This window comes from Physeter macrocephalus, chromosome 8 (genome assembly GCF_002837175.3).
Source record: "Physeter macrocephalus isolate SW-GA chromosome 8, ASM283717v5, whole genome shotgun sequence".
NCBI classification, from domain to species: domain Eukaryota; kingdom Metazoa; phylum Chordata; class Mammalia; order Artiodactyla; family Physeteridae; genus Physeter; species Physeter macrocephalus.
Window position 1 is genome coordinate 60176520 of NC_041221.1, and position 20161 is coordinate 60196680.

The following is a 20161-nucleotide window of genomic DNA, read 5'->3' on the forward strand; positions in this document are numbered from 1 at the left end:
TTGATTAGCACTAGTAGTTTTCTGGTAGCATCTTTAGGATTCTCTCTGTATAGTATCATGTCATCTGCAAACAGTGACAGTATTACTTCTTCTTTTCTGATTTGGATTCCTTTTATTTCTTTTTCTTCTCTGACTGCTGTGGCTAAAACTTCCAAAACTATGTTGAATAATAGTGGTGAGAGTGGGCAACCTTGTCTTGTTCCTCATCTTAGTGGAAATGGTTTCAGTTTTTCACCACTGAGGACGATGTTGGCTGTGGGTTTGTCATATATGGCCTTTATCATGTTGAGGTTGGTTCCCTCAATGCCTACTTTCTGGAGGGTTTTTTCATAAATGGGTGCTGAATTTTGTCGAAAGCTTTCTCTGCATCTATTGAGATGATCATATGGTTTTTCTCCTTCGATTTGTTAATATTTGCCAATATTTTTTACACTGCCAAGTTACGAAGTGGCTGCCAGTAAGAGACAGTGTTCAGATGTGGATGATGTTTGTTCAATATGTCAAGCTGAATTTCAAAAGCCAGTTCTCATCTGTCAACATATATTTTGTGAAGAGAGAAAACTGTCCACTGTGCAGAACTGTGATTTCAGACCATATAAACAAATGGAAAGATGGTGTCACTTCATCACACCTTCAAATATATTAAGTTTTGAACTTCATATTAAGGCCAAAAAATACTAATTTCATTTGCTTACAGTGACCATTGATAAAGGCTTTAGAATGGATTTCAGGGCCAGAAGTTAAGGAAAATGTTTCCAAATGGTTATAGAGTATTATAATAAGACTTAAGTGTGTAGTCCAAATTATCAGAAGATTAAATGAAAAAACCCTATATTTTAAAACATACATAAGTAATGTTCAACCTAATGCATATGCAACATTTATACTATCCTATTTGACAGATGACTGCAGTTATATTGTAAATATGTTTTCTTGTTAATACTACCAAAATGACAATTGCATAACTAGAACTAGCAGTTTTAGAGAAATTCAGGTATTCTTTCCTTTCATTATTTTCACAATAAAGAATATTTTTCATAAAACTTTGACACACTTTACCTGAAAGTAGAATTTTCTTTATTATTCCTATTTGACTTTTATAATTCCCATTTGAAAAATTCTAAATTTTTTTTTTAAATTTGTATTTTTATTTTATTTATTTATTTATTTATTTATTTATTTTTTGTGGTACGCGGGCCTCTCACTGTTGTGGCCTCTCCCATTGCGGAGCACAGGCTCCGGATGCGCAGGCTCAGCGGCCATGGCTCACGGGCCCAGCCGCTCTGCGGCATGTGGGATCTTCCCGGACCGGGGCACGAACCCGTGTCCCCTGCATCGGCAGGCGGATTCTCAACCACTGCACCACCAGGGAAGCCCTAAATTTGTATTTTTAAATCAAAGTTCTAAATGCTATATTTTACCTGTAACAATCAGATTTTCTAAGGAAGATTAATTCATTGAGGATGAAATATTTTAATATTGTATTTTTCTGTGTAGTATGATTAGCAGTCATTGAGAACAGATGATTTAAATTCCTTTTTGTTTGTGAACATCATACATACACTCCTGCCATCAGCTTTAATGTTCATGATCTTTTTTGTATAGTGCTATGGACTACCCTGACTATTACACACACACAAAAAAGACAACTACTTGGCATCAATAGCTGATCAATGCATGCATCACCCGCTTCCTTGTACATTCACCATGTGGAAAATTCCCCTGTCCTCTATTCCATAATTTTTCCTCCTTCTTTTTTTCTTCTGGAGGGTATAATATAGCTTAAACTGAAAGATTAAACAAAGACATCTTAAGTGGAAGCACTCCTTATAGAAGAAAGCTCAAGATTGTAATTAAAACGTTGGCGGTATTATTGGATACCAGAGAAACTATCACCTCAGAACAGAGATTGGGCTAAAATAACCCAGAATGAGGAAAATCTTTTTAAAGAATCATCTGCACTATGTATCAATCCATCTGCATTTTGTGTGACAGGCAGAAGTTCAGAGGTCACATACTTTTCCTTCACACTGTGCTCAGATACAGTGTTTCTCCATGGGCATGCTATGGTAATGCTGTAGTTCTGTATTATATAGAATCTCCCCACAACGCAGGACACCCAGTATCCCTAAATGCCAGCAGCACTCCTCAGTCTGGAAAAGCTGAAAATGTTCTGGGCACCACTGCTCTAATGTTTCAGAGTACATTGCATAAACTATTTCCTCGGATCAGCATAATGATTCAAAACATTAGTAACATCTTCACTCTTCAGATGATGAACTGAGGCTTGAAATGGATTGCTGGCTTTTCCACATGGCTAGTGAAGGGTGCTGCTGGCTCTAACACCAAGGGGCAGAGTCTAAATTCAGCTCCTTTTCTAAAACATTGTGCTGCCCTTCGATGGAGGCAGAGACTCAGACTTGACCTCAATCCACTAGTAAATGGAACATGCAGATGAATTGGTGTTGCTGTTGTTGTTATTTATATTTCTAGCTTTCTTCTAAGGAGCCTGGGTCTTGTTAAATAGAGGACACTTTGTTCTGTGGGTCTTTGGTGGAAGGGTAGAGGTAGGAGCTAAGAGGACCTGGGTTAGTTTGGCTAAAAGAGGGAGCAGATCATGGAGCTTCCAGGGATAATGAGGGATGGAGGGAAATAGGAAAGAGAGCCACTAGGACCTAGTGAGGCCTTGAGTAATGCGACATGACCTACCTACCCACGCAGTCTCACCCATGAGTCCCAAAACTTCAGTACAATGTATTACTCATGAAATGCTTAGAGAGTGAATTTTTTGGTGTAAAATGGCAAGGGGCTGAGTATTACTCCTGTGTTGAGAGAGGCTAATGCAGAGACAGAACACCTGGACCCAGAAGCCAGAGGCAGGAGGTACTGTGAGGGTGTCAGTGACTCCGAGGACCAGTAGAAATCAAAGCAAGGCCTGGAGTTTTCACAGATGTGGAACTGGTGAATTTACCCAGACATCTGAGACTGGGGGAGCACCAGTTCACATCTGAATTGTAGGCAATTAAAGTGCGGGCCCAAACATTGCTGGGTTCTAGAATACTTTCAGGTATTAGAGGGAGGAGAACCAATCTGTGTCAGAGATTATACAGCTTGAAACTTTCCTCAAGGCAGTCTAAAGATTTGTCTCCTTATTTAAGAAAATTCACACAATATTTGAAGTGGCTGATCATTTACCTTTCACGCTGGTCAGGACCATAAGAGGAATTCTCTGAATAGAGTTAAAATTGGTGAATGTGGGATGTGATGAAGAAATAAATGCCCTGACATCTATTCACCTAGTGTTGCCAGACCTGTCACTTCCATAGGCAGGGAGAAGACAACCATTCCAGGTCGTTCTCTGTAATAAACACAGGATGCTTATGTAACTTTCATGAATAGATTTCATGAAAATGACAAAATGACAGAGAATGACTGAGTCCACATATGGAATAAGGACCAAATGTTAAATGTAATTATTATCCATTTATGATTATTATACACTAGGATTCTCATAAAAGCATCCAGTTTGTTCCCAATAAAAACTTGGTGAAACCTGGCTTGTATTCCTTTGGACACACCAGTCTGGTCTTATTTTCTTGCTGGAATGCTCTGGTTTGCTGCTTTTTTGTATTCAAGACCTTATTACTGCTTGGAAAATGTTCCTTATCTTTGCATGCGCACTAATCTTTATGTGAGAAGCAGGAGATGGAGCCCCTAGGTGCCTGCCCTGCAGCTGAAAGTCTCACTGAGATCTGGGCCTGAGTGCTGCCCCCTAGGGGTTCTCTGATGCACTGCCCTGCAGCCCTGGGGAGGATGCTCATTCACTCTAGGCCAGTGGTCACCTTCAAGGCCCCCAGTGTTCCAAATAGTTCAGCGAGGAGAATAAGAGAAAAACCATTACTGATGCCAAATTTTGTGTTACCTTCTTCTACCCTGATGCTTCCCAAGAGGTCTCTCAATTCCCAGTTTCCCCTCATGGTCCCAATCATCTTTCCAACCTCTTGCCCCAAGGCAGGCTTTGGCCTGACGTGTCCCAGACACAATTAGTCAGTGGTTGACTCTCATTCAGATAATAATAAAATATCAGAATAGCACTGCATTCTTTGAAGATGAACTTGACAGTCCTGAAATCTCAAAAGAAATCTTGCAGGGATGAAGCCCGGGGTCCCTAGTGGGCCTCTCCCTGAACCCTGGGCAGAGCTTCCCATCACAGCCAGCACAGTGGGGGAACATTCTACCCAGCTTCCACTCTTTCCTCAGTGGCTCTAGATTTCTACTGCAACCTGTTTTGAATTCAATGTTTTATAACGAAATGGCACAGAAAAGGAGCACAGCTACTGCTTAAGCAGGCAACTCTCAGGGTCCCAGAATTTAAAAGGGTTTAGAAAATATCCTAGACATCACAGTAAAAGCGTGTTCAGGGACAAGTGTAAGACCCACCAAACAGTTCTATCAATTGAGTGAGGGATATTTACAGAAGGCAATCAGAGACCCAAAATTCCAAGGGAAAGAAACACAACCATAAGCTAAACATCTTTATCTAAATGAACTCTCTATGTTTGCAAGTGAGTCCTTTCTGGACTTTGAAGCATGGATTTAAAATTTGCATGGCATGGCAATCCACCGAAGCCAATTTGACCTTTTGGTAAATATGAAGTTTTTCTGGTAACTGTCAATAGCCTCCAACCATTAGAAGTGGGGGAGATGGGGGAGACTATATGTTCCTTTCCCCACAACCATGCTACCAGAAGCCATATTACAATGAAACCTAGTTTTAGAAAATATTCTGACAACACTTAGATATTTATTCACATTAAGGGTCAAAGATAGTCTTAAGCCTGCTCTGTAGCTGGGGAAGTCCCACTCTTTATCCTTGGACCCTCTGTTCAGCATTTCCCATAAAAGGCTTAACTGAATTCAGGGCAAGCATATTCTGATGGCAGGTGTGGCCAACTTTGTGCTGGGTCAGGCATAGGGTGTCTCGTGATGGGAAAGAATGCAGAACCAATTCAGAGGTCTAGACTGCAAGCTTGAACTATCTGTATTCAGCAAGCTGGGCTTGCCAGGTGCTAATACTTCATTCAGGAAAGGGCAGTCATTCCTGTATGACACTACTAACCAGCCACCTATTTGAATACTGCTCATTTCACCAATTAAAAACTATTTTAAACATCCCCTATGCTATTCAGTAACCCTCCTGGTGTAGATTTAGCTAATTTTATGTAAGATACTAAGTGACCCAGCAAAGGAAACTATAAACAAAATGAAAAGACAATCTATGGAATGAGAGAAAATATTTGCAAATGATGTGACCGACAAGGGATTAATTTCCAAAATATACAAAGAGCTCCTACAACTCAACAACAAAAAAATAACCCAATTGAAAAATGGGCAGAAGACCTAAATAGACATTTCTCCAAAAAAGACATACAAATGGCCAACAGGCATATGAAAAGATGCTCAACGTCACTAATTATTAGAGAAATGCAAATCACAACTACAGAGAGGTAGCACCTCACACTAGTCAGAATGGTCATCATTGAAATGTCTACAAATAACAAATGTGGAGAAAAGGGAACCCTCCTACACCATTGGTAGGAATGTAAGTTGGTACAGCCACCATGGAAAACAGTATGGAAGTTCCTCAAAAAACTAAAAATAGAGTTGCCATATTATCCAGAAATCCCACTCCTGGGCATATATCCAGACAAAACTATAATTCAAAAACATACATGCACCCCTATGTTCATGGCAGCACTATTCATAATAGCCAAGACATGGTAACAACCTAAATGTCCATCAACAGATGAATGGATAAAGAAGAAGTGGTACATATATACAATAGAATATTACTCAGCCATAAAAAGGGGAAGCAACCTAAATGTCCATCAACAGATGAATGGATAAAGAAGAAGTGGTACATATATACAATAGAATATTACTCAGCCATAAAAAGGAATGAAATGGGGTCATCTGTAGAGATGTGCATGGACCTAGAGACTGTCATACAGAGTGAAATAAGTCAGAAAGAGAAAAATGAATATCATCTATTAATGCATATATGTGGAATCTAGAAAAATGGTACAGATGAACCTGTTTGCAAGGCAGAAATAGAGACACAGACGTAGAGAACAAACATATGGGCACCAAGGGGGTAAAGGGGGAGTGGGATGAATTGGAGATTGGGATTGACATATATACACTAATATGTATAAAACAGATAACTAATGAGAACCTGCTGTATAGCACAGGGAACTCTACTTAATGCTCTGTGGTGACCTAAATAGGAAGGAAATCCAAAAAAGAGGGGATATATGTATACATATAGCTGATTCACTTTGCTGTACAACAGAAACTAACACAACATTGTAAAGCAACTATACCCCAATGAAAAAAAAAGATGTGGTACATACATACAATGGAATATTACTCAGCCATAAAAAAGAATGAAATAACACCATATGCAGCAACATGGATGGACCTAGAGATTATCATACTAAGTGAAGTAAGTCAGAAAGAGAAAGAAAGATACCATACGATATCACTTACATGGAATCTAAAATATGACACAGATGAAGTTAACTACAAAACAGAAACAGACTCACATGGCATGGCATGTGAGATAGAGAACAGACTTGAGGTTGCCAAGGGGTGGGGGGTGGGGGACGGATGGACTGGGAGTTTGGGGTTAGCAGATGCAAACTATTATGTATAGAATGGATAAACAATAAGGTCCTATGGTATAGCACAGGGAATTATAGTCAATATCCTGTGGTAAACCATAATGGAAAAGAATATCAAAGAAGAATGTGTATATATGTATAACTGAATCACTTTGCTGTACAGATGAAATTAATACAACATTGCAAATCAACTATACTTCAATAAAAAAATAAGATACTGGGACTTCCCTGGTGGTCCAGTGGTAAAGAATCCGCCTTACAATGCAGGAGATGTGGGTTCAGTCCCTGGTCAGGGAACTAAGATCCCACATGCCGCGGGGCAACTAAGTCCAAGGGCCACAACCACTTAGCTCATGCGCCTGAACTAGAGAGCCTGCGTGCCACAAACTACAGAGCCCATGCGCTCTGGACTCCACGCGCCACAGCTAGAGAAGAGAAAACAACCCGCACACCACAACTAGAGAGAAGCCCTTGTGCCGCAATGAAAAGCCCACGCGCCGCAACGTAAAGATCCCGCATGCCTCAACGAAGATCCCACATGCCGCAAGTAAGATCCAACGCAGCCAAAAATAAATAAATAAACAATAAATAAATCTTAAAAAAAAATAAGATACTAAGTGACCATCTTAGAAGATCTTGATTCTGGCAAGTGTTCTTCATCTGTTGGTTAACCACCTTTGGAAAAAAAAAAAAAAAAAAAAAAAAAAGAAGTAAAGCTTGACTGGGCTGTCTCTAAAACTTTTTATTTTGAGGACTGGAATTCCACTGGCCCAGAAGTATCTAGAATAAATCATATAGCTGTATTTAGAGATTTCAGAATCTTAGAAAGAGAATTTGAGGCAAGGGTGACAGAAATGAGTCTGTTTTTTGATTCAGTTCTGCATCTCCACTTTCCGCTGCTGCTGCTGAAAAGTAATGAAAAACTCTAGAAAATAAGCCTCTAAAGGTGAAGAAGCATATTTCAAGTGTGTTATCAAAATTCTATTGATTAACAGAAAACGGTTACTGGTGAATCCTGGCTGAAAGGTAAAAATTTATCAGTTTTTCAGAAAGAGAAAGAAAGATACCATACGATATCACTTACATGGAATCTAAAATATGACACAGATGAAGTTAACTACAAAACAGAAACAGACTCACATGGCATGGCATGTGAGATAGAGAACAGACTTGAGGTTGCCAAGGGGTGGGGGGTGGGGGACGGATGGACTGGGAGTTTGGGGTTAGCAGATGCAAACTATTATGTATAGAATGGATAAACAATAAGGTCCTATGGTATAGCACAGGGAATTATAGTCAATATCCTGTGGTAAACCATAATAGAAAAGAATATCAAAGAAGAATGTGTATATATGTATAACTGAATCACTTTGCTGTACAGATGAAATTAATACAACATTGCAAATCAACTATACTTCAATAAAAAAATAAGATACTGGGACTTCCCTGGTGGTCCAGTGGTAAAGAATCCGCCTTACAATGCAGGAGATGTGGGTTCAGTCCCTGGTCAGGGAACTAAGATCCCACATGCCGCGGGGCAACTAAGTCCAAGGGCCACAACCACTTAGCTCATGCGCCTGAACTAGAGAGCCTGCGTGCCACAAACTACAGAGCCCATGCGCTCTGGACTCCACGCGCCACAGCTAGAGAAGAGAAAACAACCCGCACACCACAACTAGAGAGAAGCCCTTGTGCCGCAATGAAAAGCCCACGCGCCGCAACGTAAAGATCCCACATGCCTCAACGAAGATCCCACATGCCGCAAGTAAGATCCAACGCAGCCAAAAATAAATAAATAAACAATAAATAAATCTTAAAAAAAAATAAGATACTAAGTGACCATCTTAGAAGATCTTGATTCTGGCAAGTGTTCTTCATCTGTTGGTTAACCACCTTTGGCGGGTAGATCCCCAAACACGGCATTCTAAATGCTAGCTAACTGCTCTTAGAGGATAGAGTAACTTTGTATATACAACCGCATCACAACGTTTATATTGGGGTATTTTAAAATAAGGGTCACACAGACAATATAACACATGGGAACAGTGAAAAGGCAACAAAGAGTAAGACAGAGTTGGAAGCAAGAGAAACAGTCTTGACTGGCTGACTTTCTGCTTTGTTAATAGTGCCTTAGGTGATGCTGAGTCCCACATAAGGACAGGCTCTCTTTGCTGGAGATTGATTTATATTATAAGAAGTAAAGCGAATCCTGGCTGAAAGGTAAAAATTTATCAGTTTTTTTTTTTAAGGCATTCTCCCTAAAATTTAAAACTATAGTTTTTGCTGGCTCAAATTCTTTGTAAGGTGGCTCAAATTCTTTGTAAGGTGCCTCAAGCCCTTTTTAGAACAATGTGGAATATAAATGAAAAAAACACATACAGGTGCATGCACACACACACACACACACACACAACTGTAACTCTCATTGACACTTTATTTTAATATAAGATTTAAAATTAAAATCAGGCAAGTGAAATCTTAAAATAATTTCACATTAAACCTTGGTAGTTTTAAAATTATGTCACTCATCAAACACCAAGTAACCTAAACTTTGAGATTTTAAATCTCTTCTGTAGAACACAAATCAATGGATCTTTCCCATTTTGAGTCCTTTTTGGAACAAGGTGGGTATAGAAATACATACAATAGTAACAATAAAATAATATAATAATAATAGTAAATAAACCAATGCCTCAATCTTATGAAATAGGTCAGGCAACCTACGGCACTTCATTTTGCTATGCTTTCTCCAGCAGCTTTGATCTCCTAGTTGCATGGCTTCCGAAAAATGGCAGAAATAAATCAAGGTGCAATACAAAAGGTAGCAAAGGCAAGAACAGTGATTGTGTTTTTGGTTTCAGTGAGCTGAGACATTAGCAGACTCTGGCATTAATCTACCTGGTATTAGGATAATTTTTTCAAGCATCAGACTTTTTTAAAGAAACAAAACCCCCAAAGCCAGAGGGGCAAGATATGCACAGATTCTGTGCAGGTTTGTGTGGAGGTCTGTATGGAGTAGACTATATTGCCTGCATGATATGGAGGAAGGGCCCCAGAAAACCCCTCTGTCCTCAGAATATCTCCCTCACTGTCCTGTCATGGTTGACTGAGCTTCTACCATTAAAGATTTTATTTGTTGGTTTTAAGATAGTGATTTTCTAACTCCTTTATGCTGCCAACATTCTCCCTTTTGATAAAATTTTATTCAGAGGCCTAATAAAACAGATAAAAGCAGAGATACTGTTGCTGAAGTAGGTGACCCATGGGATCAGCCCCTCACTCCCGCTGAGACACATCTGCAAACTGCTAGGGCTTATTGAAGGACATCTGAAAAACCATTGGGTTAAGACAGCTTCCCAACTGATGTGAACAAAGGGTTACAGTTCTGCAAAGGGTTACAGAAGTTGGGAGATATCAATTCCTTCAGCCCTTAAGGGAGGGGATGGAACCATTGGGTTAAGACAGCTTCCCAACTGATGTGAACAAAGGGTTACAGAAGTTGGGAGATATCAATTCCTTCAGCCCTTAAGGGAGGGGATTGTAGGGGAGGTGTGGGTGGAGCTCTGGCCAAGCCCTCTGTGGCCCATTGTCTCTCACTTTTATTTACCTCAGTGTATGGGAACATTATTATAATTTTCCGTGCACTAGGCTAGGGCATTACGCTCTGATAAGAGTTTATCACAATTATTACTGGTTATTAACACCTTAGCATGCGCTTTTCCCTGCCAATTCTCTAAGGAAAGGAAGCATATATCAAGCTAATCTGGGTAGGGGAGATGTTAGAAACTGGGTCATAAGCCAGGAAGCTCTCAGGAAGGAAAGAATTGAGTGGGAGGCCACGGGAGAAGGCCCGAAGTGGGGCTCTGGATGGCCTGGAACCAAAAGGTACAATGCTAAGACAGGAGGAAGAGGACACTCTGGAAGAATCCGGAGGGCTCTGAAGTGAAGGCCCTGCTCTCCCAGTGGATGAGGATCAGCCCGGCTCCCAGGTGTCAGCTCAACCCACATCGGGATCACTCAGGCAAACACAGATTTTACTCCTGAGAGAGATTTTTCACAAGGTAAGCGCTCATTTGGGAGACCCAGATGAGTGGATTATTCACCTGGAAGAAGGCAGACTCGAGTTTCCAAAGGTTAGATTAGTAATTGCAACTGGGGACCCGTCTCAGGCAGGCCCCGACAGTCTCCGACTGAAGAAACAGAGCTGCTTCCCACCTCCTCCCTCCCCAGCGTCCCGTCCTCTTCCTCTGTGTCTCAACTTCTTTTCCCATCGCTCTGACTCACAGTGTCAGCCACTGGAGGGGCTCCCCATCTACCAGCCCTCAGAGATCTCATTGTGAGCAGTTTCTTCTCATCCCCGTCCACTTAGTGGTGGGCACCAATCCAGACATGACCCACTCTTCCAAAGGCACCCCCTGAGGTGCAGCTTCCTGGCAGGGACCTTCCACAGGCAAAAATGATGTGCCTCTGAGGACTGACGCGCCAGACGGACAATCTGAGGTTTATGGTTTTCCAGAAGGGGTTCACAAAGCCCTGCCAATTCCCCTTTTGCCATTGGCCAATTCCCTTTCACTGGCTCTCCCTGCCTGTCATCTGCTTTGTCAGACAAATCCCTTTTCATTTTTCTCAGCTTCATCTTGGACTCAGGCCTAGTAAGTCCTGTCAAGAAGATTCCTGACGTATGAAGTTTTATGTCTCTTCCACCACCATCCTGAGAGGCGTTGCCTGTCCTTCACCTCTGTGAAATGTTTCACAGGAAGGCATTCCCGTGTCTGAAGTGGAGCATATTGGACCAAAACACCAAGTGAACAGTAGCAACGTTATTATTTTCCAATGAGAATTTAAATCAAAAGATGCAAAGGAGCAATCCTCCAAGGAGTTTGGGGGGAAGGGAGAACTAAGTGGAGGAAAAACTAAAATAGAGAACGTCCTTGTACAAAACTGAAACTCTTTAGTGAGAGTCAAAAATTACTCCAAAAATGGCATAGTCCTTTTGGAATCAGGATGCTTTGATTTTTGTCTAAATCCACTCATCATCCAAGTCCTTCTGAATATTCTGGGCCTGTCCCAAATTCACTGGCCTTTTTCTCACCAAATGGCTCATTATTTCTCAGCACCACCTCTAACTGTTAGTGAACTCAATTCACCGTTGCTCACACACAACTTGCTGGGTCCACCGGAGGGACTTGCCAAATGCAGTTCTCTTCCCATGGGATAACCTTGGTGCCTATGTGGGATTCTGTTGGTCTGTTTGTTTAACCTAACGTTTACTGTGGCTGACTAGGTGCCACGCACATTGCATGATTTACCTTATTTAATTCTCATAACAACCCTATGAGATCGGTATCATTATTGTCCCCTTTTGAGGATTATAACAGATGGGGAAACCAGCTGAGGCATTGGCTCAAGGACACAGAGCTATTACTAAGTGACAGAAAAAGAATTCTAATTCAGGTGTGTCTAACCACTGAGCCTAAGCTCTGAACCACGGACACTCTCATCGTCTCCTCCTTTGTTGAAGGAGTTTAACGTAGAGTGAGTTTAACTGTTAAACTGTTTGTAGTTTGGGGATAGAAAATGCCCGGCCTGCAGCTGGCCTCAGAAAATACAACTCTCCAGCTCCATCGCTCTTCAGATCAGCAAGAAAACCAATCTCTCTTAGCAGATCCAGCCGGGGGACTGACACTTCCTCATCTGCCAGGCATCTATGGAAGCTGAACGCAGCTCCAGACAATACCTCTGCAGAGGTTCCCTTCTGGCACAGCCCAGCGCCCTGCAGGTGGTACCGTCCTGTCCGCCGTGACTCAGTGCAGATCCCCCTTCGGGCTGCAGCAGTTCTTCAGGAGGAAAAAAAGAAGATCACCCCTCACCCTTTGGCGCTACTCTGAGTCGGGGAGGGTTACACCGCACCCCGGGCCTGACCCGCAGTGATGCCGTCTTAGACGCGCTCACCCTGTCACACCCCGAGGCTCCAGACTGCCCCCTAGAGGACGGTTTTCTCTGCTGCTCCCTTCAACCAGCTGGCTGCCAGTGGAGGCGGGGGTCGGGTGTCGGGGTGGAGCTCTCCCTCCTGTCTCCTTCTTCCCTCAAAGTATTAGTTTTGTTTAGGGGCTTCCTTGCCTTCCTTGTCCCTGGGTCCTGGCTGTGGTTACCCACTGACCCTTAGTTCACCTCAACAGATTTCAATAACTGAATCTCAGAGAAGAGGTATTGGAGCTTTAGTCCCTCGCTTCACAGATTCCCCGGGGTTCTCAGGCAAGTTTGCACCCGCCCCTCTCAGAAAAGTTCAAGCAGAACTTTTTAATAGTCTTAAAAAAATATTCAAGTTTCGCTTACTCTGCTACAATCATAACTCAATTCTCAGGGGAAGCCTGACTACTTCGCAGTAACTTGGCTTCTGCCATTTAGCTCTTAGATTGATTTTCGCCCCACAAGCAACTTGGAGGCTTGAACTTTGTGAGCCCTTCCATGGCTGACAGTGCTCCTCAGAGCCCAATAACTGCTGTTCACCCACTGGGCCCTGGAACAGCCTCTCTGTTCCTTTTGTTCCTTTTCCTTTTCTTAGCAACGTTGGGAAGAAGGATGAGCAGTCCATTAATACTGGCAAGGCTGTTTGGGCTCTTCAAATGAGAGACGTCAAAGGCAGGATCCTGGGAGGGTTGTAATTATTATATTCTTAACCACCCTGCAGCCTTTCTGTGCCAGACCTCTAATCTGTAATATTATAACGTAGCTGAATCATATTTCCAATTGTCTATCTTCATCTGCAAGCCCAAGGCACTTGGGGGTGTAGACTGCAGACTCATGGTGAGCCTGGGAAGATTCAGAGGTTTTAGAAGGAGCTGATGAGCTTGGCATTTGGGAGAGATTCTCTTCCCTTCTCTGCTCTCCTTTTATCTGATCCCAATTGGCCTCAGAAGGCCAGCCAGCTCCCAGCCTCCTGGCCCAGCTGCTCCTTCCTGCCTAGGCAAGTAGGGCCGTCCTGTTGGGAAAAGGGGGATGTACTACTTCTCTCTACCCTCTGTATTCATCCTGCTCTTACCATATCCACCATGATAGGTTTTTCGTTGCCAAGGCTGGAAGGTGTGAGGAAGTTCTTTCCCCTTTGGGTACTATGTTTTGAACTCAATAAACTGTCATGAGGAGGAACAGACAATAAAAGTTACCATTTCTTAACTGACTTGTGTTGCCAGGCACTTTACCTACATTGTCTTATTTAATCCTCAGAAAAACACTGCAAAGGAGATTTTATTCCATTTCCCTATGTAGAGAATTCAAGACGAACAAGGTGCACCTAGTAAATAACTTACCTAGCAAAGGATGGAGCAGGATTTTGAATCTAAAGTCGATGGTGTTCCCACCACTTGACTCTCCCTAATAGGTTGTGGCCTGTGGAGTGGGCTATGGCCTTCCCTTGGGGGAATTAGCCGAGGCAAAATCAGTACATGCTTTTCTAATTGATTGCTCTTTTTTCAATCAAAAAATACGAAAAACGATATGCCTAAATATTATAAATGTCATTTCAATGGATGATACTAATTTTAAAACAAAATTAAGTACTTCTCAAAGTAATCAACTCACTCATTTTCTCTAAGTATGGTTTTTTTCTCACACTTGAAAAAAAACCTGAATTTCTAACTCACTCTCAAATTTTTGGTTTGGAACCTCCTCCAGTTTGTCTATAGCACTAGAATGTTCTGCAGCTTCAGTATCGCCATCATGCCGTCAGCGTCTCTATAGGAGTTCTTCTACGGTGGTTAAAGGCACAGACTACAGAGCCAGGCTGTGGGCTCACCGATTTTGCTATTGAGGGCAGATGGCTTCATCGGATTACTGTAAGGATCAAATGAGTTACTAGATTCAAAGTATTTAGAATTGTAAGACCTCAATGAATTTTAATTATTATTATAAAAATGTTTTCAACGGTTCTAGAAAAAGAAATTACCTATGACTGCTTTCTAGTATTTTTGCTCAGCTGCCGGTAGAAGACAACCCATGTGTCACCCACAGATCTGGGAGGACAGCTGAACAGTCCCATCTTTGGGCAAAGGACAGAAATAGGGTGGATGATAGCTGGGTATTGCTTAGCACTGTAATGAGATAAGACTCAAAGGAGACGGCGACCCTTTTGATCCATCTCAGTATTTTATAATAAAAGTGATCATCTGGTCATGATGATCAAAAAAAGCAAGTACTGTCTTTCTAGAGAGAGGAGGCATTTCTAATTTCAGAGGCATGGTTCCGATCATAGAAAGAAAACTGCATTTCATATTGGAAGAAAATAAAATGTTAACAGTAGTTATCTCTGAACAGTAAGACTACTTAATTATTTTATTTAGTTTTTTGGGGCAGTTTTCCATCATTTCCAAAGTCTTTGATGAATATATTTCACTTTTACAATAAAAAAGTTATAAAAAATAAAGTTACAGGAATTGTATAAATTGATATGCAAGGTTCTTTCCAGCTTGTTTATTCTCTGTCAACATTTATTTTAATAACAGTTATGATGTTTTCCCATCATTTTCTTTGATACACTAGTGAGACTGGCAAATTTAATGCCTGTCTTAATAAATCTAATTTCAGGAGCAAAAAATCATCATTGTTTACTTCTCTTCTGACATTGTGCCTCTGGCTGAGACTTAAGCTAGGAAAATAAGACAAAATCTAGGGAAAACATAGACTTTAATGTAAATAACGCCCCCTAAGAAACATAATATTACTTAGACCTAGCCCAGGCAAACTAATATTACATATTTGGGTTGAAGCGACACAAGCGATTCGATCCTAACTTGTAACATTTGCTCAAACACCCAGTCCCTTCTAAAACCCACGGCATTCTACTAAAATTTTTTTACTTAATATTTTAAGTATTTGTCAGCCTTCGGAACTCTTCCAAATACTTGTAAAACAAACCGAAAAAATTTCGATTGAATAATGAGCTCAAAAGATTTCAGGGGACTTCCCTGGTGGCGCAGTGGTTAAGAATCTGCCTGCCAATGCACGGGACACGGGTTCGATCCCTGGTCTGAGAACTAAGATCCTACATGCTGCAGAGCAACTAAGCCCGTGCACCACAACTATTGAGCCTGCGCTCTAGAGCCCTCAAGCCACAACTACTGAGCCTGCGTGTCTAGAGCCCTTGCTCCGCAACAAGAGAAGCCACCGCAATGAGAAGCCCGCGCACCGCAAGGAAGAGTAGCCCCCGCTCGCCGCAACCAGAGAAAGCCCGCGCGCAGCAACGAAGACCCAATGCAGCCAAAAAAAAAAAAAAAAAAAGATCTCAGAACCTTTGGGATCAAATGAGAAGCTAATAGAAGATTTTAAACAATGGTTCCTTCTCACTGCTTGTAGTTTTGTTTTTCCTACAATTTAGAACATTCCTTTATAGAAAACATACCTGGAGATGCTTAGAATTAGTGAATGCTTCAGGAGTGCACCTCCAGAAAGGAAAGTCCATTCTCCATTTATTTAAATCATTATTTAATGATAAACAAGTGAGGTGAGAGAATTTAGCAGTAGTCACGGTGCCAGCCAAGGAATAATTATAGTTAACATTTCTGTAGTAGAGATGCTGGTCTAACTCTACACATAATTAAATCATTTTAGCCTGGCGACAGCCTTATGAGAGAGGGTTTTGTTATCTTCATGTTACAGGGGAAGAAATTAAGACCCAGAGAGGTTAAGGGAGTTGTTCAATGTCACACAGTCATCAAGTAGTAGAAGTAGGAATTGAACCTTAGGCAGACCGGCTCTTAACTGTTCTTAACTTCTAGGCTATATTGCCTCAACTTGACTGCTAGAGCTAGAAGAAACAGACTTTGTGGACCACTGGACAGTGCCTGGGCTCTGCCATGCCCACAGCGGCGCCAGTAAAGGCCTGAAATACTGTAGATATGTCCATCTCCTAATCCTTGAATGATGGAGGTTCCCTTATTTGGGAAAAGGGTCTTTGCAGGTGTAATTACATTAAGGATCTTGAGATGAGGAGATCATCCTGGATTAAACAGGTAGACTTCTAAACCAAGTATCCTTCTAAGAGAAAGGCAGAGGGGAGGTTTGAGACAGACAGAAGAGGAGACAGAAGAGGAAGAGGCAACATGGTCACGGAGGCAGAGATTGGAGTGATGTGGCCTCAAGCAAAGAAATGGTGACAACACAGAAGCAGGAAGAGCTAAAGAACAGATTCCCCACTAAAGCTCTTCGGAGCGAGAGCAGACCTGCTGGATTTTAGACTGCTGGCCTTCAGAACTGTGAGAGAATAAGCTTGTTGTTTTTAGCCACTTGTTTTGTGGTAATTTATTACCGCAGCCTTAGGAAACTAATACTATACTGAGCATCGGTATAGTACTTTTCAGTTTTCAAAATGCTTTGGCACACATGACCTTATTTGATCACACACCCCTGCACTCTGCAGTAATTTAGTTTGGGGACCTAGCTCTGCCATTAAGTGGCTATGGGACCTTGTGCAAGTCACCAGCCTCTCTGGCCTTTGTCTCTTCATCTGTAAAATGGAGCTAATAACAATGCCTGCCTTGTGCCCCTCACCAAGGTGTCGTGAGGATCAAAGGGAAAGAACACGAGTGAATGTACTTCCTATACTGAAAAGCTATTTTCACTTCTTACCTTTGGGTACCGTCTAAACCATTGCCTGGAGGAGAATGTGGGTGCCATGAACACATCGGGAGGGCCGTGGACATGCTACTGCTACCTCCTTTACCAGGACCGTATGCAGCTGGAACCCTCTGGAGGTTGGGAGTGAAGCCTGGGGGTGGAGAGACAAGGAATCAGTGGGAAACTGGGACAGGGACTGAAGCTTGACAAGACTGAGCTCTGCCATGAATTCAGTCATCTCATGAGCAGAGAATTGGTGTCCCAAGGCTGATTTCTCAAGAAACATATGGTCTAAGAGCAGGAAGGCAGAAAGGTCTGTTCCCCATTAGCCCTTGTTCTCTGCATGGTCAGAAGCCAAAGACCACCCCAGAAGGTATGAGTGGAAGTTCATTTTCCTGCTGACCTTTCAGTCCTGAGCTTTTGAGTGATGATGGTTCTGAAAGGTGGTAATTAGTGCCAATTGAGGTGATGCTTTTGTGAAGCTGACACCTCTCCATTAGGAAATGGACTAAAGCCAGTGGACCAGCAACTCAACCAGGGGAGAAAAAGCTAAAAAATCAGTGCCTGGCCAAACTCTGCACAATTAGAGTCTTCCTCCAACCATGCTCTGGTGCACAATGGGAACCCTTGCAAGGATGAAAATGGGAACGCCAAGGGTGAATGCCACCCTAAGCTTTGGCATAGACATAAACAATGACAAGGAAAAAGAGACACAATGGGCGAGAGAATAGGAGTGGGGGCAGCGTAATTCAGTGTGTTTTTGTGGGGCAAAATAAACCCAGGCAGAAGAAAATAGCATGGATTAAGCCAAAGGCACTCATCTAAATTCGGTCCGAAGCAATTTCCTGATTTTTAATGAGTTATGTCACTTGCATTCTGTCAAACTTCTTGTCTCCTGTTCTTCCATTCTTTATTTGGTCTCCACAGGTACCCAGAATTCTTCTAAAACTTGGCATCACCAGGAACAAAAGCTTCACTCAGGTTATCACAACTTTGTAACCGTTTTCCTCTTTTTCCTTCAGCCCCAACCAAACCTTTTTCCACACATAAACACAAGTAATCTTCTGAAAGACAAATCTGAATGTGTCACTCCCCTGCCTAAACCTGTCACTGCTTTGCTGTTGCTATTGTACCGAAGATAAAAATCTGAAATCCTTAACATGACATGTTCTGGCTCTGGGATCTCACCAAGCCAACCTAGTGCTGCTCTCCCCATCACTCTGTACTCTCCTTCACACCTCTGTTTTCTGGATCTGGGTCTTCAAACAGGTTACTCATATATGTGCATATATGAAAATATATACAGACGTATATGGAAATGACCAAGTTTGATATATACCTAACCAAGTAAGATAAGTTCCCTTTGACTAGAAAGCTCTTTCCTCTGCACTTTGCCCGGCCAACTCCCACTTCTGGTTTCCAACACATGGAATGGTCTTTCCAGATCACCCACCCCCCATTTAAAATCATGTTTTCCTTAATATTCTCTCTCATAACACTATTCTTTCCCTTAGTAACACTTACCATACTGCTATGTATTGTATGTATTTCTTTGCCTTTTGCTTCTCCCACTAAATTGTTAGCTCTAGGATGTAGGGACATGAATGCTTTATTCCCTGCAGTAAAGCCAGATACTTTATCCCAGCCCTAGATATTCTGAGATTCAATTGGTCAGGAATTGGTCAGGGGTGGGGTTTGGGCATTGGCATTTCTTCATAGTTCCTTGGGTGATTCTAGTGTGCACTGAGGATGGAGGACTAGTTATACAGTCTACCCTCATCATTTCAGGAAGGAAGCAAATGAAGCCCAGAGAGGTCATGTGACTTGCTCAAGGTCTTCTAGTGGTGGAAACAAGGACGCAGTTCTTTCAGAGCCTGGTCTCTTTACACACTATGATGCCCCTTCACTTAACCTGGAGAAGCTTTGTAAATGAGTAGGGAAAGGTTTCTTTCAATTTTTGCATTCTTGTTAGGATAACCAATTTGTACCTGTTTACCTGGGACTTCCCTGGTTTTAGCAGGTTAAGAAGGGGAGAAAATGCTATCTGCCTCATAGCTGTTGTGAAGGTTAAATGAGCTAACGTACGTAAAGCACGTGGCACAAAGCCTGGCGCGCACGTAGTAGGAGATCAACTATTGTTAATTTCTAAAATGATATAGGAGTCTTTGGAAACAGGCTACCAAGGTAGAAACTCTGCCTTCCTCTCACCCTCCCTCCCTCCCTTCCTTCCTCTTTGCTTTGTTCTTTTTTTCCTTTCTTAGTACAGGTGTAAATATATAAACATAGAACGGAGGTGTCTCTTAGCAGTTGTGAGCACACTAAACTACTGTTTTTTAAACCAGTACTCATTACTGTCTGTCAACTTTAAATGCCACCCAGACGTCTCTAGGTAGTGTAATTTCTCCCTGCCAAGTGAAAGCATTCACAGTGCTGAATCTGCTCAATCATTAAGCAGCTACTTAAAACAACTCTTTCAGGGCTTCTCCTTCCCTTGGGCATCCATGCTTGTAACTCTGTCAAAGTGCCTGTTTCCTGGAATCTGGCTTCTGCAGACTTCCCAGATGTTGGTATGCCAGACTAATTATTTTTCTAAGGCAGCACTGGTGTCCTCAGGATACCAGCTGAATTTGATCCATATGGTAGCTCTGGGAAGGGCAAAATGCTAATTATGTAGAACTTAGGCCATTGATATTTATTTGTTTGTTTGTTTGTTTATTCTCTGCACAGGCCAACTGAGGGATAAACTTGGAGGCAACTCCAACATGGTAACTGGGGTGTTCCTTTAGTTAGTCTTACCTCACTTGTACTGGCAATCTTTATGTCTTTAGCAAATGCACATTAGAAATGATAGCTCATTTGTGGAACTG

The 20161-nt window shown here is 42.0% G+C and overlaps 1 pseudogene; it reads left to right on the top strand.

Annotated features, from left to right (window-relative positions):
• LOC102981218 (E3 ubiquitin-protein ligase RNFT1-like) overlaps window positions 1-646 on the top strand; it is a 3697-nt pseudogene extending 3051 nt beyond the window's left edge.
• The last annotated feature ends 19515 nt before the right edge of the window (window positions 647-20161 follow it).